The sequence below is a fragment of the Scylla paramamosain genome, chromosome 7 (assembly GCF_035594125.1).
Source record: "Scylla paramamosain isolate STU-SP2022 chromosome 7, ASM3559412v1, whole genome shotgun sequence".
Classification (NCBI taxonomy): domain Eukaryota; kingdom Metazoa; phylum Arthropoda; class Malacostraca; order Decapoda; family Portunidae; genus Scylla; species Scylla paramamosain.
In genome coordinates, this window is record NC_087157.1 from 2,592,501 (window position 1) to 2,614,509 (window position 22,009).

The 22,009-nt window shown below is 41.2% G+C and overlaps 1 protein-coding gene and 1 long non-coding RNA gene across 4 annotated transcripts in view; one reads left to right on the forward strand and one right to left on the reverse strand.

The window, feature by feature from the left end:
• Positions 1-22,009, reverse strand: part of LOC135101910 (parathyroid hormone/parathyroid hormone-related peptide receptor-like) — a 152,735-nt gene that overhangs the window by 43,456 nt on the left and 87,270 nt on the right. The gene's annotated exons all lie outside the window — the stretch shown is intronic.
• LOC135101911 (uncharacterized) overlaps positions 1-22,009 on the forward strand; it is a 65,982-nt gene that overhangs the window by 25,388 nt on the left and 18,585 nt on the right. For both annotated transcript variants that reach the window (XR_010269458.1, XR_010269457.1), the window contains exon 2: positions 20,787-20,854. This is a non-coding gene — a long non-coding RNA (uncharacterized LOC135101911). The remainder of the gene's footprint in view (positions 1-20,786; positions 20,855-22,009) is intronic.

Genomic DNA, 22,009 nt, shown 5'->3' on the forward strand with positions numbered 1-22,009 from the left:
TTATCTTCTTGATCGGTAACACGCTAAGTAGGTTCTTATACTGCTGCTTCTACTGCTCCCGAGCCTCAGGTTTATTTGAACATCCTGATCAGTTCAGTGTTTCAGTGTACTGAGTATGTTCTGGTTGTGCCCCGCTAATAGTTTGAGGCTTTAAAAGTGGAGATGCCGTGGTTTGAGGCAATATAGCGCTATGCAGGGGTGTGATGTCCTCTTAGAGACATCTACGACATCTCTTGAATCAATTAATGCTGCCAGTGCCATGATGGAAAAGTGCGTCAGTATCTTCGTTGACATAATAGAAAATGTGAGTCTAGTCTGCTTATTGTGTAATTAGAGACATGAAATCTCAAGCAGTTGACATAAGAGAAGCATGAAAATTGTGTAATGACCCAAACATAAAGGCCCCACAACTCCGCCTGAGCATGGACGAGGGGGAGGGGGGAACCTAATTGCTTGATCGTTAACGTGCAGGGCTTTCATACTCGGGTTCCAGATTCACTCCCCGGCACAGAACCTTCCTTCCGAAAAGGTAAAGGTAAAGTCTGCGGCACACCCTGTGACTGCGCATGGCTGCGTCGCTCATCTCCGCCTCATTGTCTTGTGAACCTGAGGTGATGATCCCTTAACCAGAGACTGCGGGTCACAGTGATCGGCTCCATAGTTTACCTTCTATAGGTTTCTCCAATTATGCTGACATTCACATTTAAATTATAAAAGAATTAAGGTTGCCAAATATATTAGTGTGCTATATAAACTCGCAAAACTTATTTAAACAAAGTAGTTATGGGACAGAAAACAAAGGTTTGACCACACTGGTGCGCTCCTCGACCTGAACACAATACTACGTAAAACTTCATATTATTCACCCTGGAACTGTCTGTCCTCGTCTGTCCTTGCAGTATATGTACTGTGTCACCTTCACAGGAGTAAAGCTATTGAACGAACTGCAATAAGATTTGGAGAAAAAAAAAACACACACACTATATATATATATATATATATATATATATATATATATATATATATATATATATATATATATATATATATATATATATATATATATATATATATATATATATATATATATATATATATATGTGTGTGTGTGTGTGTGTGGAAACGTATGAATATACTTAGATCAATGGATGAGAAAAGGTGTAGTTTTATTAGACATACGAGCAGCAGACAGATTTCATTGCTGCCTTTCTCTCCACGGTTCCATTTTCTTTCCTCGTACCGCCATCTATTCCTTTTTTATTCCCTTACCTCTGCTTTCTCGTTTGCTCTCACCAGTTTATTCCCTTGTGCATTCTCTCTCCTGTACCTTACCCTTCCTCCTCCTCTTCTAACTCCTCAGTATCTCCCATTGCTCCTCTCTTCCGCCTCTATCTCTTCCTCGTCATTCCCTTTCTCGTTAACACCCTTCCCATTCTTTCCTTTCTTTCCTTTGTTTGTTTTCAAGCACTGACTTGACTACTGGTTATTTTCCTTCTTTATTGCACCAAATATTATATTCCCTTTAACGTTCCCTACCATTCAAAAGCTTGATGTACAGTCTTTCCTTCCACTCACTTTTTACAAGGTGCAATCTCCTTTACAGGTTTCTGAGAAAGTGTTACAATTTTCCACATAACAATATTTTCCAGGGAATGAATGGATTATTAAAAAGAGAGAAAAAAAAAGAGGGGGGAACTCTTCGATTCTGCACCCCACTCGTTTAGATTTCTTGCATTATCGTTTTTTTTTTCATCCTCTGTATCTCTTTTTCATTGCTTTTATTTTGTTTCATTCTTTTATTTAGTTTAATGCGTGATTCCAACTCTCAGACCTCTCTCATTCCTCCACTTATACATTTTTTTCTTTTATCTCATCTATTGTCAAAATTCTCTCTCTCTCTCTCTCTCTCTCTCTCTCTCTCTCTCTCTCTCTCTCTCTCTCTCTCTCTCTCTCTCTCTACGCCCTCAGAGTCGCGCCCAGTCAGCCAGCCTTCCCCCCTCCTCCCCTTCACGCACCAGGTCATGTCCTCCGTGGCCGTGGGTGACGAGCACATCCGGCCCACATGTTAACCCGACCCTCAATAATTCAATCACAACAATTACAAGCAGAGGGCGATCGATGGGAGGGGAGAGGTAGCTCCAGGTAACTATCGCATCAGTATTTTGTTTTATACAAGTGCATATTGAACTTCTGAAGTGATTTGGGTTCAGGTGTGGAGGGGATTGTAGTTTCGTCTGCTTCACCATCATCACCATCATCATCATAAGTTGTGTTATTGTAGTTCCCTTCATTTTGTTTTCATTTATCATCATCATCATCATCATCGTCGTCATCATTGTTATAATTTCATTTTTATGTTGTTGTTGTAAAGGCTCCGTAATTATGTAAACTAACCCAAGTAAACGTAGTTTGCACGAGAGAGAGACAGAGAGAGAGAGAGAGAGAGAGAGAGAGAGAGAGAGAGAGAGAGAGAGAGAGAGAGAGAGAGAGAGAGCACCTGTTATTTGTCAATGCCAACCTTTAGCCTTTCCATTAGTAAATTATTGTAAATTGTATTATAGCTATGCACTGTGGTATGTATTGTGGCATCACCTCTCCGTCCTGCCCCCACCACTACCCCACCATGGCCCTCCTCTCTCAGTCTTTCTGTTATTCATTGCGTACATACAGCATACTCTAGGAACCCCACTTCTATTAACACACGCGAGCAGAAAGTAAAGTGTAAAGAATAAAAATTACAGATAGTTTGATGCAAAGTTTACGAATAAAAACTGCACACATGGAATGCACCAGACGGAGACGAAATAACGACTGAAATGTTGAAATTTGGTGAGTGAAAGTACATTGGCAACGCTTCAGACAATACATATAAAAAGTACTTCTTGTTACTATGATGGTGTGTAGAGAGAAGGGAATGTGCTGCCTGGAGCTTAGACAGAGGTAACCATTGTTTCAACTCACAAAAGAAAAGGAGATAAAAAAAATGTACTGTTAATTAATTTGGGATTAGTTTCTTGTGTGTGCGTGGCAAGGTGTTCGGTAAAGTCCTAATTGGAACTCTGAAGAAGATTAATAAGAGGAACATTTTTTTCAGAGGCAGAGGGGTGTTTAGAATAGAGAAAATAATGTGTTGGAGTTTTTTTGTGGAAAGAAGCAATATATATATATAGTGGAGTGCTTGACTGTAATAGGCGCCGCAACAACGAGCTCATGTGGCGCTGAATGATGCATTAGTTGTTAACAATGACGTAAGTATGTGTTGCCATCACGGATATGAAAATAAAGGAAAAAGGTACCGTATAGAAATGGGTAGACATTGAAGTGTCAGCCATTCAAATAATGTATGGAAGGAATGAAAATTAATAAATGAAGGAAAGGCGTATCATAAGTTGTGTGCGTTCAGATGAAAGACGAGAAGAGAGAGAGAGAGAGAGAGAGAGAGAGAGAGAGAGAGAGAGAGAGAGAGAGAGAGAGAGAGAGAGAGAGAGAGTTACGAAAGCAATAATAAAAAAAAGTAGGGAACTTGATGAGGAGAAAAAAAAAAAAAAAAAAAAAAAAAAAAAAGGCGAGCTGGTTGAGGAAACTGGTGGAAGTTTAGTAAAAAAAAAAAAAAAAAAAAAAAAAGGCCACAAACGATGTATAACGAACAAGGGGGAGACGAAGCAGAGGAGTCATGATTTACTTTGCTTCATAATTTCCGCCCCATTACTCAACACAGCGCTAAGTGATCGCCTGGGACCTCATTTATCTTCACGTGGGAACTCTTCAGACTGTCTCCTGCTTGTACATAATTCCCACAAACTCCCTTAACACCTGCTCCCTCCTCCTCCTCCTCCTCCTCCTCCTCCTCCTCCTCCTCCTCCTCCTCCTCCTCCTCCTCCTCCTTTTCCTAATCCTCTTCATCCCTTTGTTCTTCTTCTTCCTCCTCCTCCTCCTCTTTCTATTCTGTATTTTGTATTTCCTTCCTTCTACAAATCTTAAAATGAATGATAAAATGTACAAAAAAATATTAAAAAATTATAAACCTGCATTTGTCACTTGCGTTGTGTGTGTGTGTGTGTGTGTGTGTGTGTGTGTGTGTGTGTGTGTGTGTGAGTTTGTTTGTTTGTGTGTATCTATCTATCTATCTATCTATCTATATATCTAACAGTCCCACAGTCCTACTCTTTCCTCCTTTTTCCTTTTCTCTCTCTCTCTCTCTCTCTCTCTCTCTCTCTCTCTCTCTCTCTCTCTCTCTCTCTCTCTCTCTCTCTCTCTCTCTCTCTCTCTCTCTCTTCCTTAACTTCGTACTTTATCTTCTTATTCACTTCTGCTTTATTCTGATGTCCTCCTTTTACTCCCTCTACTCAGCCCCTCACTTTTTTCTCCATTTCTTCCTTCTCTACTTTATTCCTCTTCCTCTTCGTTGTCCTCCTCCTCCTCCTCCTCCTCCTCCTCCTCCTCCTCCTCCTTCTCCTCCTCCTCCATAAGCAGCGTCTCGGATCTGCTGCTCTTCTTATTATCTTTTATTACCAGCAATACACAAACCCAACCGCCAGGGACAAACGCTATTTTTTTTTCTGATCCAAAGCTGTTGCTGCTACTACTACTGCTACTACTACTACTACTACTACTAGTATTGTTATTACTAATAGTGCTACTACTACTGCTGCTGCTATCACCACTAGTACTATTGCTGCTGTTACTATTACTACCACTATGTCAAGGAAGATGGCTAGGCGCAGCTGTGTAGAATAATAGCAATAGTGTCCAGCCACCACCACCACCTTCACCACCACCATCACCACCACCACCACCACCACCATGACCACCACCAAGATAACCTCCACTAGCAGTAATCAAACAGTAAATGTGTATCCTAAAACTGAGACCTGATATACACACACACTCAGACACACACACACACACACACACACACACACACACACACACACACACACACACACACACACACACACACACACACGCCACTACTTCCCGTCTGCAATCTCCGGGACAGACAAAGGCGGCTGTGCAATCTGAGTCACCCCTCGCTCATCTGGCTTCCTTCGTATTGGACCACGTGGATTACTGTGTGTGTGTGTGTGTGTGTGTGTGTGTGTGTGTGTGTGTGTGTGTGTGTGTGTGTGTGTGTGTGTGTGTGTGTGTGTGTGTGTGTGGTTACTTCCTGCTGTCTGTTTTGTCTCCGTTTGTCAGGAAAGTTAGATTTAAGAGAGAGAGAGAGAGAGAGAGAGAGAGAGAGAGAGAGAGAGAGAGAGAGAGAGAGAGAGAGAGAGAGAGAGAGAGAGAGAGAGAGAGAAATTTGTACATTCCCCTTATGTCTCTCTCTCTCTCTCTCTCTCTCTCTCTCTCTCTCTCTCTCTCTCTCTCTCTCTCTCTCTCTCTCTCTCTTTCCACTTTCTGGTATAAAATAATGCAGGTTCTTCTTTGTCCACGGAGAAGTGAGTTTATTTTCTTCCTTTTCTCTAATTCTTTGTTCATATTTTTTTTTATTTATCTTAATTTCCTGTCGTTTGTTTGTTTTCCTTGATTTCACATATTCCAAGTTTAAATCCTTTCTTTCCTTTTTCTTCGTTTTAACTTACCGTGTAATCCGAAGTTGTTTACTTTTCTTATTCATTATTTCATCGTTTTCGTTTATTTAACAGTGTGCTTCCGTCTCCTGTTCTTTTACCCCGTGTGTTTTTTTCATCCCTTGTTCTTGTCCCTTTTCTGTATCCATGTTCCTTGTTTCCAATTATTCTGTACAAGTGACCGGCGCGTGTCGAGAACCTCCTCTTCTGGTAATCCTTAATGGGAACAATCCTTGACATTGCTCCTGAGACTCGTTGTTCTTTTTCCTACTGACTTTTTGACCAGTGTTTTATATTCAAATTTAATTAACGTATTCTTTCCTTTACCTTTTCTTTTCTTACATTCGGATACAGTGTACATGGGTTTTTGTTCCACCTGGTGTACTTTTGTTCAAATACAATATAGATCCAATATAGATTTTTTTTTTTTTTAGGATGTAAAGGTTTCTTCTCATAACCTACGAGTGATCACCACTGGTTCGTCTTGTTTATCAGTTGTGTGTGTGTGTGTGTGTGTGTGTGTGTGTGTGTGAGGTCAAACATTTCAGTGTCAGTGAGATTTGAGAATAGATAAAGAACATGGATGTATTGCAGATTCTCTCTCTTTACTTTCCTTCCTCCTCTTACTTCCTCCCTCTTCCTTCCTTCTCTTTCCCTTAGTTTTATTCCTTCCTCTCAATCTCCTTTCCTTTCTCTTTTCTCGACTCTCTCTCTCTCTCTCTCTCTCTCTCTCTCTCTCTCTCTCTCTCTCTCTCTCTCTCTCTCTCTCTCTCTCTCTCTCAGGGCGGCAATTAACTGGTTTACTCAGTCTCCATCGTTTCCTCCCCTCTATGTCTTCACTCTAATAATAACTGGCTGCTGCTTCATCCACCCTGCCCTTTCCCCACCTCATCTGTCACTTCTCACCTGTTACCTGTATTAGAATAATTCGCAGAGCCTCCCCTTTCGGTCCACTGTTTCATTCCATCCTTTCCTTCCTTCTACGTCAATTTGTTCCTTGCTTTCCTTTTGTGGCTTTCCGTTTTCTTTCTTTTCCTTCGCTGTGTCTTCTTTGCCATTTTCTTCCTTATCCCGAAACTTATTGCGCTTCTTTGAAAATTGGTTATCCTTTTTTCCTTTCTTATTCTTCACTGTCAGGGTACTATTGTTATGATTATTATTATTGTTGATGTTATTACTTTTATTATTACTCATGTTTATTTATGTATTGATTTATTTTACGCTTCTCGTCCGTCTTTTGTTTGGCGTCTTTGTTGTTGTACCTCGTCCCCAGCGCTAGTGAGTCAGTCTAGAGGGAGTTGGCTTGGCGTTCACTAACTGTTCTGTGGCGTTCTTTCCCGTCTGCAGTCCGCGTCCTTTGTACAGCTACTACTGGACATTACACGTGATAGACCTGGGTGCTGTGTTTTACCGGCACTGGCGCCATCAGCACATACTTGCACAATCCTCATGCTCTTTATTCCTCCTTCCTACCTCTGCATCTTCTCTTCTTCCTGCCATGTGCAATTTTATAACTCTTTAATCGTTTTCGTCCTCATAAATTGGATACAAAAAACACAAAATACTTTTCTGTTGAGTATTGTGTCTGTTCCCTGTTACATTACAATAGTCGTTACATTTTGCTTTCTGCTTTCTGTGTTATATTCTTTAATGATGCTTCTGTAGTGCTTTAAAGTCCCCACCGCATGGCTCATCACCGCCGCCATGAACCAAGACTTTCTTTCTTAAGCTTCACTTATGCTCGTAAATCACCAGCTTCTTCCTTCTCCTCTTCTTTCTATCTTCTTCTTCTTCTTCTTCTTCTTCTTCTTCTTCTTCTTCTTCTTCTTCTTCTTCTTCTTCTTCTTCTTCTTCTTCTTCTTCTTCTTCTTCTTCTTCTTCTTCTTCTTCTTCTTCTTCTTCTTCTTCTTCTTCTTCTTCTTCTTCTTCTTCTTCTTCTTCTTCTTCTTCTTCTTCTTCTTCTTCTTCTTCTTCTTCTTCTTCTTCTTCTTCTTCTTCTTCTTCTTCTTCTTCTTCTTCTTCTTCTTCTTCTTCTTCTTCTTCTTCTTCTTCTTCTTCTTCTTCTTCTTCTTCTTCTTCTTCTTCTTCTTCTTCTTCTTCTTCTTCTTCTTCTTCTTCTTCTTCTTCTTCTTCTTCTTCTTCTTCTTCTTCTTCTTCTTCTTCTTCTTCTTCTTCTTCTTCTTCTTCTTCTTCTTCTTCTTCTTCTTCTTCTTCTTCTTCTTCTTCTTCTTCTTCTTCTTCTTCTTCTTCTTCTTCTTCTTCTTCTTCTTCTTCTTCTTCTTCTTCTTCTTCTTCTTCTTCTTCTTCTTCTTCTTCTTCTTCTTCTTCTTCTTCTTCTTCTTCTTCTTCTTCTTCTTCTTCTTCTTCTTCTTCTTCTTCTTCTTCTTCTTCTTCTTCTTCTTCTTCTTCTTCTTCTTCTTCTTCTTCTTCTTCTTCTTCTTCTTCTTCTTCTTCTTCTTCTTCTTCTTCTTCTTCTTCTTCTTCTTCTTCTTCTTCTTCTTCTTCTTCTTCTTCTTCTTCTTCTTCTTCTTCTTCTTCTTCTTCTTCTTCTTCTTCTTCTTCTTCTTCTTCTTCTTCTTCTTCTTCTTCTTCTTCTTCTTCTTCTTCTTCTTCTTCTTCTTCTTCTTCTTCTTCTTCTTCTTCTTCTTCTTCTTCTTCTTCTTCTTCTTCTTCTTCTTCTTCTTCTTCTTCTTCTTCTTCTTCTTCTTCTTCTTCTTCTTCTTCTTCTTCTTCTTCTTCTTCTTCTTCTTCTTCTTCTTCTTCTTCTTCTTCTTCTTCTTCTTCTTCTTCTTCTTCTTCTTCTTCTTCTTCTTCTTCTTCTTCTTCTTCTTCTTCTTCTTCTTCTTCTTCTTCTTCTTCTTCTTCTTCTTCTTCTTCTTCTTCTTCTTCTTCTTCTTCTTCTTCTTCTTCTTCTTCTTCTTCTTCTTCTTCTTCTTCTTCTTCTTCTTCTTCTTCTTCTTCTTCTTCTTCTTCTTCTTCTTCTTCTTCTTCTTCTTCTTCTTCTTCTTCTTCTTCTTCTTCTTCTTCTTCTTCTTCTTCTTCTTCTTCTTCTTCTTCTTCTTCTTCTTCTTCTTCTTCTTCTTCTTCTTCTTCTTCTTCTTCTTCTTCTTCTTCTTCTTCTTCTTCTTCTTCTTCTTCTTCTTCTTCTTCTTCTTCTTCTTCTTCTTCTTCTTCTTCTTCTTCTTCTTCTTGATCTTCCTCCTCCTCATCATCATTGTCACCATCTAATCTGCAATCATCATCACATTATCATCATCATCATCATCAATGTCTTCATCACCGGCAGTAAAGTCTCCGTCATAGTCACTGTCAAGCTTCGTTAATCCTCCTTCTCCTCCTCCTCTTCCTCCTCCTCCTCTTCCTTCTCTTCCTCTCTCACGCTGAACGCAGAATGATAATAAGAAGAGACTTTACAACAGCCCTTAAAATTTCCAAGGCATTAACAAGTATGAACACTGATGACTTCGTAACAGTCGCTCGTACAAACCAAAGTGTCTTCATATTAATTTTTTCCTTCGTTGGAGTCGTAAACGTGTGGAATGACCTTCCTTCGAGCGTTGCTGACTCAGGTGTACAACTGAAACTTTCAAAACCCGCCTGGAAACACCTTGACTTTAAGCCCAAGTTGACACACCACTTTGTTTTATTTTGATTTCAGATTAATTCCCGCTTTTTTTTTCTTTTCTTTTACACTCAAGGGGGTATTTTCGTTCACATTTTACTCCATCTTCTTTCCTAAATTACAGGAAGGCTGCATGCGGCGGGATAATTTAGCGGGGAATACACCCGAGAGATCCTTTGTATCCGATGGTAAACAGGAATCGAGCCCCACTCCCTTGATCCTCCAGCAGCAGCAGCAGCAGCAGCAGCAGCGGCGGCAGCCTGTCCTGGTGCGCACTTTCACTTTCTTCTTCACCAAGCAGACTAGCAAAGACCAAAAGATCTGCTGCTGCCCGTCTTCCTTTTTTTTTTTATATTCCTTTATTTATCTTTTTGTTATTGACTGCCACAAGTTCCCTTTACACACCCAATTTTCTTCATACAATTATCATCCTTTCAGCTCCTTCTTCCCTTTCTTTTCTCTCGCTCAAACTAGATCCTTCCTTTGTGTGTTAACCTCTCCCTGCAGACGTTCAAACTTTAGAGAGGAGTAGGAGGAGGAGGAGCAGGAGGAGGAGGAGGAGGAGTGGCACCTTTCCCCCTTTTCCTCCTAAGGTGATCCATCCCTGAGTGCTCTGTAGGGAAATCTAGCCTCAAGAGCGGATTGTCTTCCTCGGCGCGTCATTAAGAGTGCATGACCCTCACGATGGGGAAATGAACGAACCGTAGTGGAACGAAGGAGTGCTAGGGTGGTGGGGGCGTGTTGGTGTAAGTAAAGAGAGAGAGAGAGAGAGAGAGAGAGAGAGAGAGAGAGAGAGAGAGAGAGAGAGAGAGAGAGAGAGAGAGAGAGAGAGAGAGAGAGAGAGAGAGAGAGAGAGATTAAGGCAGACAGGTTAACGAATAAATGGAGGGCTAACCAGATAGAGAGAGAGACAGATAGACAGATTGATGGATCTAGTGGACTCCCACAGCTGGGTTATGTGGTGTCATGTATCACAAATACTAAATTGGAAAAGTTAAAAGATAAGATAAAATTATAAAACAACGTAAAAGAACTTGAAAACACACACACACACACACATATACGTATATATAAAGAAATATACTGTAGATGATAATATCTTATAAAACCTGATAATTTATTTATTTATTTTTTATTAATTATTTGTGTCCCTTATCTAGTTGCCACTCTCTATCATTTACTATTTTGATGAATTTTCCTTTTCGTTTACCTTCCTGATGTACAAAATCTCTGCTGGTTAATTTTACTCGTAAATGTCTTCATCATTTTTCCTCTTAATGAGCCTGACTACGTCTTTCCCTTGGCTGTGAGGTGCAGTTGTTCCAAATAATGATCGCACAAAGTTCAGAAATGTCCACATCTATAAATTGAATAGAAATTAAGGTACTGACTAATGAAGACCAACAATAGATGATGTGATGTGGCCATGGAGGATGTCACAGGCGATGCATCGCTGCTAAAGGCTTTTTTCTTTTTTGTCAAGATATTCTTTAAAATATGACATCATTACTTGGGAAAGTTTTAATATCTTATAGAGAAAAAGTGCCTTTCATCGTAAACTATAGTATAAATGCTTCTTGTGCCGAGTTTAAATCAATTTTTAAGTTTTAGAAAGTTCTTTGTGTACCGTCTCATGACTGGATAGCGGTGAACAAACGCTCAGTAAATCAATTAATCAACATTTTTTTTTATTTAGCCTTTTCATTTTGCTGCTCTCAGATAAATTTTGTATTTTCTTTATTGATTTATATCCTATTGCGCATTTGTATCTCATTTGCAAGTCTCATGAGTGAAACAAGATATTACCACAGGACGGCGATGACGGCCAGCCTCTCGATGGAGACAACGCGACTGAGAAGAGCAGAGCAAAGTCAAGAAAATAATATCAAGGACAGAATAACGCTGATGAAAAGCGACTTTGAGTAAAATGTAAACAGTGCGACAAGAAGCTTCATGAGAAAACCAACCCAGTTATCTCATTACTGTACATTGAGACCGCTGGTATAGAAATCTTGGTAAGTTTGCAACGCAGGATCTCAGAACCCAAATAATTTTCTTGTGTCGAGCCTTATTTTTTTAGTTGATCTGTTGGTTAGTTTAAACACATTACTAATTAATGTTTGTTTGTATAATGAAGTATGTCCACTGGTTCATTTTTTTTTTTCTAGGCACTAAATTGGCTGTAACGTGATGGAGGTTGGGGGAGGCTGTGGTGGTAATGGCGGAAGTAGGTTTCCTTGGACAATAAAAAAGGTGAACCTCATTTTCTATATAGCTCCAATATCTATTTTTCTCTCGTTCGCCCTAAAAGTAAATGGGGTGCGGCCTGGCTGAGTAGGTGGTAATGGAGAAAAGCGAGACCTTCCCCGCACTGCAATGGCTTTCACTTTAATTACTGGTTCGTGTTGCGCCAGGCAGGAGGACAGTACTGTTGCGACTCCTCAACCTATCTCTTCCCTCCTGTCTGCTTGCTGTCTCTCGCCCACGTGCTATCTATCATATACTCGTACTATGATCATCACTACTCCGCGTGAGGAAAATGTATTATATCTCGGCCACAGACAAAAAGTCTCCAATATAAATCCACCTTCTTGCCTTCCTGATAATGGAGTGTGAGGCTCCTGGCGCTCGGCTCTGGCTCGGGAAACAGAATTTTAGATTTCTATGATTTTTATTTTTTTTTCATGCCACGCTGTGTCGGTGGATATGTAGCTTGAGTTCGATTATCTTTAAGAGTTGTAATATCCATCACGCGCATTTTTACCATAAAGAAACTGGCTTTTTAAGGGACTGTGTGTGTGTGTGTGTGTGTGTGTGTGTGTGTGTGTGTGTGTGTGTGTGTGTGTGTGTGTGTGTGTGTGTGTGTGTGTGTGTGTGAACGTGCGTGCGTGCGTACGTGTAATTCACCATAGTTTTGGAGATTATGTGCTGGAATCTTGACCGACAGCTGTACCGTCTCGGAAAGAGCGTAGAGGTCATGACAGCCCGATCTATGAGTAAGGATGCAGTCTTTAACACACCACACACCACACACCCAGTCCTCTTATTCGTGGATGCCATGGCATCTTGAGCGCGTCGCGAGCCCTGGCCAATCAGGTGACAGGCGCAGACTCTACCACTGAACTAACGGCCAGTGTAAATGTTTACTTTGGGGAAACAGAACCCTGGTTTCCCGCGTAGCAGGCGGGAGACCACTACGTATACTACCGTGAGAGAGAGAGAGAGAGAGAGAGAGAGAGAGAGAGAGAGAGAGAGAGAGAGACCAGAAACGGTCTTAGCTACGTCTTACAACTGTTCAGCAATCGAATTTTTCAACCTAACATTACAGCAATACTTAACTGGATTCTTCAGAGGTACTATTCTTTTCTTGCTTTCTCATCGTCAGTCTCTAGCAATTACGCCAGGGAGCCTTCCTACTACCATCATAACCATCACCAGCCCTTCCCTTCATTAGTCCAGGCACTACTGCTCAGCCTTATCTTTTTCCCCAGAGGAATTAATTTCATGAATTTTCTTTCAAGCTTCATAAGTTCAAAGAAATTATTCAGAGCGTTCAATTGCTGTTTTTTTTTTTTTTTGTGATGTGGATTTTTTTTTTTTTTTTTTTTTGTGATGTGGAAGAAGTCAATAGCCAGAAAACATAAATCCTCTACCTCCCACCCGTAAACACACTTCCTCCACCCAAAAGTGGATTAATTTATACCTGATGTTATTCCTTCCAATTTTACGTCAATCTTGTGACTGGTGGTGGAGGGCGAGAGGCAAGGGTAGGGTGGCAGGCGGGCAAGTGACGTGGGGGGAAAGTGGCAGACGAGGAGGAGGGAGGGAGGGAGTTGATGGCTGCTAAATCAGATGCGGAAAAGTGAGAGGGAAAAATTGAAATCGCAATCTGGAGCCGGAAGTGGAGGAAGGAATGGTGGGATTGTCGACAAGTGAAGGCAATGACAGAGAGTGACGCCTTGTGCAAAATATCTGGGAGTGTAATTATAAAGAACCATGTGCGAGAAATAAATCTTAAAAGTAAACATTTGTGAAAGCGCAGGAAAGAAAGAAAACGTCGGAAAAGAAAACGAAACAGAAAGAAACTGAACAAGACAACAAGAAAACACACTCTTATTGTATTTCAACTCAGAAAGACTTTAAAAGCGTCCTCATAATTTCTGGGCCATTGCTTCTCTCTCTCTCTCTCTCTCTCTCTCTCTCTCTCTCTCTCTCTCTCTCTCTCTCTCTCTCTCTCTCTCTCTCTCTCTCTCTCTCTCTCTCTCTCTCTCTCTCTCCCCTTCTCCTCTTCCGGGTTGCTATTTTTGCTATATTTTATTTTATTTTCTATTTCTTCTCCATTCGCTTTATCATTCAATTCCTCCTCCTTTCTCCTTCCTGCTTTCTCTTTTTCTTTCCTTCTTTTCCTTCTTTTCTTTCTTCCCTCTTTTTTTTCTTTCCCTCTTCCTTCTCTTTCCCCCTCCATTCTTTCTTTATTCCTCTTTATTCCGTCTTTCTTTTCATTCTTTCCTTCCTTCCTTCCTTCACTCCACACACCCATGCACCTCATCACTCTTTCCTTCTTTATTTACTTTCTCTCGCTTTTCTTTCAGTCTCTTCTTTGTTTTGTTATTTACGATATCTTCACTACATGTTTTTATTCAACGTATATTTCTTTTCTCATTTTCAATACAATTTCTGTTTGTTTCCGAGTTTCTGTTTATCCCTTATCCTCTCTCTCTCTCTCTCTCTCTCTCTCTCTCTCTCTCTCTCTCTCTCTCTCTCTCTCTCTCTCTCTCTCTCTCTCTCTCTCTCTCTCTCATTTTTAACTTCTTCCCGTCGTTCTCCACCCAAGGCTGCTTTGACAAATATGTTTATCTTTTATTCTCAAGTCAGAGTCGTGAAGCGCAATGCAGTTTTGAGGCGCTTAAAATTTCATGTGTTTTTTCTTGCAGAGTATCACTAGAGAGAGAGAGAGAGAGAGAGAGAGAGAGAGAGAGAGAGAGAGAGAGAGAGAGAGAGAGAGAGAGAGAGAGAGAGAGAGAGAGAGAGAGATTTGTCTTCTTTTCGTCATAGAGATACAAGAATTAGTCCCTTGATGTTTTTTTTGTTGATGATGGCGGTGTGTGTGTGTGTGTGTGTGTGTGTGTGTGTGTGTGTGTGTGTGTGTGTGTGTGTGTGTGTGTGTGTGTGTGTGTTTCCTGCTTCGGTTTTTGTCTTGCTTTATTTTCTTTATTTTTTTTTCCAATTCAATGAGCAGTTTTAATGTGTCTGGGTTCACTTGGATGATGGTTTCTCTTGGACATGAAGAGGAAGCGCAGATTATGTTTCCATTTTTCGTACGATCTTCTGATGACTATATTATGATTTTATTACTGATGCTTTTTTAGTTTATTTCCCTTTGCTTGATGGTGGTAAGCTCATGCATTAATTATTTAGTTTTTTTATTTTATTGTTATCTTATATTTATGATCTTATATATTTTCAGTCTCGTGTTCTACGTATTTTCATTTTGTGACAGTAGTACGTTTCGTGGGAACATGAGGATCATACCATGTATTACGTTGTAGCTCCATCAGTCCGTTGATGGGTTACGTTACGGTTCCTCAAGTAGAAACTGATTGCAACACTGATGTCACGTTTGTGTCGTGGTGAGGAGCCTTTGTCTTTACTCTTCTGCGTGTCCCAATTTAGGTTAAGTGGTTTATGACAAACAGTCTCGTGAAGACCAGGAATTCTGCTAACATTTGTTCTTCCCTTGTGTCCCTTTGTGCGAGTTGTTGCTCGTGTTTCTGAATACAACGTGGGAGGCAATAACCGTTCTTCACTTAGCATGCGTGTGTTTGTGCTTCCTAATGTTCACTTATTGTTCTCTTATTCATGTGTTGGTAGTGAGTGTTGGTTCTGAACATACATTTGTCTGTAGAACTGGTGAAAGTGGCCTAATGAAGTTGGGTAGGAGAAAAGAGAAACACAAAGAAAGGACAAATAGAATTGTCTTTAGATGGTAGGCTGTGACTGCCCCCTTGTGCTGTGAAACACTCGTGAGGTCACAGCTGGGTCATTGGAAAGTTCACAGCACCCCCTGTTCCAGTACAAACCGGTCCACTGGCCTCACTGGGAGTGATTATCGTTTCGGCAGGTGTCTACTGCCTCCTCCCCTCTGGAAGAAACTGTCACACCCATGAATTTTACTTTTGGAGGAGGAGGAGGAGGAGGAGGTGTTGGTGGTGGTGGAGAGGGAGGTTGAGGAGGAGGAGAGAAAAAAAGAAAAGCCAAGGATGAGATAAAGGAAAAGGTATAAGGGAGGGAAAAATAATTCAAAAGTTTCCACCACTGGAAAATGAAAAGCCCATCAAGAAACTAGACGAACCAAAGTTTGAAGTGTTGACCACATTGGCATTCTTCGAGCGTCACTTTTCCGTGTCAAGATACCAATCTCTTTCATTAGCTGCCCATCACTGCCCCTCGCCGCGCGTCATCTCCACGAAACGAGACCTGGAGGATCTGAAATCAAAGATGGAGGAGGAGGAGGAGGAGGAGGAGGAGGAGGAGGATGCTAGACGATGTTTGGGACTTGTGGAGATAAGGGAAAGAACAGTCTTCAGAGCTTTGTTTCTTTATAATATGTACAGAGACTAGCATGTTCTCTCCGTTATCGTATCTGGGATGAGTCTGCCCTCCATAAAATCATTCTTTCACTTTATCGTGTGAGGGAACTGCGCACCTGGATACTTATCACCACTTCAGATTATGATGTTCTCTGCAATTGCTAACCCAGTTGTTCGGCTACCACTAAACACACACTGCCCTGCATTGTCGACTTGTGTTGGCTGCCACCTCTTGCTAAACACATTCCAATCGCTACATTTCACTTCCTCTGTTCGTCGCACAATAACAAATATTAATAGGTATACCACTAAGAACATACCAGTGCCTGCCAGGAAGGAGGAGGAGGAGGGAGAGGAGAAGAAAGAGGAGAAATGGGAGAAGGAAGAAGAAGAGGAGGAGGAGGAGGAAGAGGAAGAAGAGGAGGAAGAGAACCAGGAGGAGATACGACGTCAGGAACCAGTTGTAACATCCGCGGCTCCAATTACAGAGTGACAGCGTGGTATCATTGCAGTGACACGCCACAATGGCATCCTGATCGTGCATGCAGCTCGCTGGCCGCTGGGGATCAATGAACAAAAATATGGAAATTGGAGTCGAAAATGAATTATCCGCCGAATGCATGTTAGTTGTTGTGGTAACGGCTTGTGAAAGGACTGAATATCGAAGATGGGACGAGGATGCGAGACGAAAGGAAGATGAAATGAACTAAAAGTGCGTTTTTTTATGCAGCTGACCTTCACACACACACACACACACACACACACACACACACACACACACACACACACACACACACACACACACACACACACACACACACACACACACACACACACACACACACACACACACACACACACACACACACACACACACACACACACACACACACACACACACACACACACACACACACACACACACACAACGCCTAGATTAGTACATACTCTGTACTTGCAAGAAGAAAGGTCTGGATTGAGTCCCTGAAGTCCGATGAAGCAGATGGGCGAGCTTCTTAATGTGGAAGCTCTGTTCACCAGCAGGAAGGAGGCAAGGGAGTCCCGGTATGTGGCGTGAGATTGGTCTCAGCATCGCCGAAAGACTGGTCACTATGAGCTCTCACTTCCCTTCCTGGCTGGCAATGTCACACGATCAGTAGAGGACCTTTTGAGCTATCCTATATACGCAATTCCATAGATTTGTACTTAATGCCCAAAATGGTAAGAAGGAAAATGGTAATCAATGGACGTTTCATTTGCGCATGTCATTTGAACTCATTCATGAAGTCTCATATCCAATAAGAATTCTTAATTTCCCTCACCACACTAATTGATTTTCGACCGCCGCCCTCACCCTGAATGGAGCGGGAATACTAAAAGTTTCCGGGTATAATTCCATCAAGGATTATTTTTTCCACAGCTATTCACAAAATCATTCTCTCTCTCTCTCTCTCTCTCTCTCTCTCTCTCTCTCTCTCTCTCTCTCTCTCTCTCTCTCTCTCTCAGCACATTGGAGTTTCGCTTGGTTGTTTATTTTCTTATGGGAAACACAACATATTCATTATTTAAGTGTATGGAATTCCTTATCCACTTTTACCTCGAATGGATACATTCTTTGTAAAAATTCTTCACTTTTATGATATTTAAAAAATTTTCATTATTTCCATTTTCTACACTTCTGTACGTGTATTTCTGATTTCTGTCTGTGTCATTTTATTTTTTTTCTTTCACATACCGTTTAAGTACAAGAGTGGGCAAAAGGTTAACTTAAGAAAGACCTTCAAAATTTTCAAACCACCCGCGCACCGAGAGAAGCCTCGCAGGAATTGCATTTCAGTTCATTCTCAGTGTTAGTTGCTGCTCAGTTGCCGGAAACAGTCTTCCCGAAGGAAATCAGCATCACACACTCAGCTTTCCATCAAAAACATAAAGGCATTAGATAAGAGTGCGCAGGATTATCAGGACTTGCAGCAACAGCTGAAGCAGCAGCAGCAGCAGCAGCAAGAGGGAGAGAGAGAGAGAGAGAGAGAGAGAGAGAGAGAGAGAGAGAGAGAGAGAGAGAGAGAGAGAGAGAGAGAGAGAGAGAGAGAGAGAGAGAGAGAGAGAGAGAGAGAGAGAGAGAGAGAGAGAGAGAGAGAGAGAGAGAGAGAGAGATTTTCTTAAGAATTGTCTGGATATTTCAACGTTTTTATTTGTAGAATGACAAAGATGTTCCAGTAATATATTAAGAAAAGACAGATTACTCAATATTACCACACAGAATGACAAACGTGTTTCAGTATTACACTGTAGAATGTTACTGAAACTACCTGTGTTATACAACACTTGTGCTTCCCACTAAAAAGAAAAATATATCTGCATGAAGAATTGTCAGTGAAATGCGCAGACTGATGTCACGACAAGCTGAACCAACTCCACGGGTAGAAAACTTTCCCTTCTTGGCTCCTTCCCGATTACTGGGCTCACTCATCACTAATATATATATATATATATATATATATATATATATATATATATATATATATATATATATATATATATATATATATATATATATATATATATATATATATATAGAGAGAGAGAGAGAGAGAGAGAGAGAGAGAGAGAGAGAGAGAGAGAGAGAGAGAGAGAGAGAGAGAGAGAGAGAGAGAGAGAGAGAGAGAGAGAGAGAGAGAGAGAGATAAATAGATAGATAGATATTTATACAAACGATATCACAACATACTCCACTGATCGAAAATCCTCTCTTTTTCCTTCCTCTCAGCTGCCAGACTTGCTCCTCTTTGCTTCGCCTAGCATGGAGAGACGTAAGCGTTTTTCATGGCCCCTCAGCAAGTTTTGTAGTGAGGGAGCTTAGACGAACCATTCCCCGATCATAACTCCCTTTGCTCGCTCTTCCTCCTCGGCTTTTTCCTGCCTCTCCCAACCTTTACAAGACTTCGGATGTCTTCCTCCGCTTCACCTCGTCCTTGCTGCCTTCTCCTGCTTCCTAATCCCATGCCCAGCCCCTGTCCTCTCTTTGCCACCTCTCACCTCTCATCCCCGCCACTGTGGTATGCCCTGCTTCTTGTTTTTGCTGCCTCTTATGAAATGTGTTTACTGCGCGAGCCTCACCCCCTCACTCACACACACACACACACACACACACACACACACACACGACACCCTTTAGGCCACAAGTAGCTAAGAGATGAGTCGCGAAATTAAATCTAAAGTTGAAATTGCTATTCCGTTTTTGGACTCTTCCCTTCCTTCTTTACGTGGCGGCATTATTGGATCGGTCTCTCTCTCTCTCTCTCTCTCTCTCTCTCTCTCTCTCTCTCTCTCTCTCTCTCTCTCTCTCTCTCTCTCTCTCTCTCTCTCTCTCTCTCGCCCCAAGCTTATCACTACCAGCATTGATACAAAATTATCAAGAAAATAAACACTGAAGGAATTTTGAACGATATCAATTACTGAACTGATAATTTACCTCATTTATGAAGGAAGTAGTATGGAAACAGTTAATAGTGGTTTTCATTGGTTCTAACTTCTCTTTTTGATCTGGACAGCATGTTATTCATTGCGTACACTTGGGTAATTTATTCGCGCAGACACACACACAAAAAAATAAATAAATAAAATGAATAAATAAATTTAAAAAATATATAAATAAATAAATAAAAATCAGAAAGGCAGAATCAAGCACGAATATAAAAATAGGCGAACGGAAACAATACATATCTATTATCTTTCTTCAAGGTATTATTAAATCCGATTTGTAAAGGGTAGTATATCTAGTCGCAATATACATAAGAACTCGGAAAGAGGAGAAAAAAAAAAAGTAGTATGTTGGTAAAATTTTCATACGCACACCACACATCGTCATCTCATGCTAGCTTTGCCAATTACCCGCATAGAAATGAGGTTCAAATTTAAAGGTAAGAATCTGCTGCTTCTCCTCCTGCGGGTCCTCAGATTGCTGTGTGTTCAGGAGTAATGAGCGTCACACCACCTCAAGTCTTCCCAGAGTGTGTGGATGGAATCTTCCTGCCTTGTCTTATTTTCTTATGCTGTATCTTTCTGCTTCTCTCTCTCTCTCTCTCTCTCTCTCTCTCTCTCTCTCTCTCTCTCTCTCTCTCTCTCTCTCTCTCTCTCTTTCTTTCTTTCTTTCTTTCTTTCTTTCTTTCTTTCTTTCTTTCTTTCTTTCTTTCTTTCTTTCTTTCTCTCTCTCTCTCTCTCTCTCTCTCTCTCTCTCTCTCTCTCTCTCTCTCTCTCTCTCTCTCTCTCTCTCTCTCTCTCTCTCTCTCTCTCTCTCTCTCTCTCTCTCTCACAGCCTCCGCCACCCTCAGCATTCGCACTTTTTCACCTCTCGCCGCTTTCCATGTTCATTATGTTCTAATCCCTCATACACATACATACATAAATACATACATATATACATACATACATGTTTAGCGTGCAGCGGCTCGTGCGGCTGCCTGTAAATCCGTGGGGCCTTGCAGGGGTAGTCGGCGCACAGCTCACCCAGCTGTTCATCCTTCCTTCGCGTTGGTCGATAAGTGGGTGTCTAAGGAAACCTGAGGAAGGTAAACTGGAAATTCGGATTTTCCAGTGGCGCGGTGCTTCTGAGGTGAAAGGAATCCACAACAGGCTCAAACCATTCAGGCAGATGAGCAACAATGCCACTCATAGCTACAGAGATGCTCCTGTCCTTAACTTCCTACACACACACACACACACACACACACACACACACACACACACACACACACACAGGTAGATACAATAGTGTGCATCTTGTACTTCTTTATATAATATCTATGTTTAGCATTGCCGTATATTAACTGACATTCTGGAGCTTCAACAGGGAGGTCACATAACGTCCTTAGAGAGAGAGAGAGAGAGAGAGAGAGAGAGAGAGAGAGAGAGAGAGAGAGAGAGAGAGAGAGAGAGAGAGAGAGAGAGAGAGAGAGAGAGAATGGACAAAAATCAACTTTCTTTCTTATTATTTTCCTACAGGATTCGCTGCAGAAGAGGAGGAGTGGACGGGAGGAAGAGGAGGCAGTGAACCATACGCGGCCTTGAAGGTAAATAATGATATTGTCTCTTCATAATATTATGGGTGAAAAACATTAATCCTGCTGATGTCAATACTACTGGGGGTGGGATTGTCCTTACAGACTTACTTTCATGGTACAGTATAACGCGAATAGCTAACAGAAGTGTGGTGGTTGAATATGAAGTAAGTCCAGTGTCACGTTCAGATGTTATAATTGTCTAGTATCGCTGCCTTAAGTGAGGAAGAGGATAAGAAGTGACCAGTGGTGTGTGCGAGCATTTCCCCCCACGACACTAACATTTATCCTTATAGACATATTCTCCCTATGTTATGAGAGGCAACCATTGACCGAAACTAATGTTGGTACCGGTTTAGGTTACGTTAAGTCGGCTGAGAATAAGGGGAAGCAAACGCGAGAGATTACTGTCCTGCCATCGACTCCCAGGGCGGTGGCGGTGTGCGTGTGTTGCTTTCAGTGCTTGCCATGTCTGTTTTGGTCGCTGTGTGAAGAAATTCAGGATCACGAGGGATGCTGAAGTCATTTGAGTGTATTACGCAGACTTTGTGTAGCATCTTGAATGTCTATACGCGTGTGGGTGTCATGGCAAGTATTTTACGAGACTGAAATGATTGCAAGACCGTAAGGAAGTGAGGGAAGTGTGTGGCTGTGGGTGTTGTGGTGTAGGAAGAAGTAAAAATGCTAATCTACATTTGAAGTAAGTTATGTACAATACTCATGTTGGCATTTCATTTTACCCATACAACAAACAAGAAATTCAAACAAGGAAATAATGACGATAGTAAACTGCTGGTGTCCTTTCATGGTGTGTGTTTGTTGGTTACGACTGGTCTGCGTGGGGTGAAGGTGTGCAGTGTACGAGTAATTAGTTCTTGCGGGGTTGACACACGTCCGGCTCAGACACAGGAAACGAGGTCTCCTCTTGGATTGGGTCCCCTGCTATGGAAGGGAGCGTTAGTGAATGTTGTCAAGGTGAAGCAGTTTACAATCTTACGATTTGTTTGTTAACTTTTTTTTTGTGAATCAGTTCGGTAAGTTAATGATACCTCTACTATTGTCACTACTACTACTACTACTACTACTACTACTACTACTATTAAGGTTAAAGCAGTATGAATATCAGTATAGGTAGTAGTATTAGCAGCATTATTAGTAGCAGCAGCA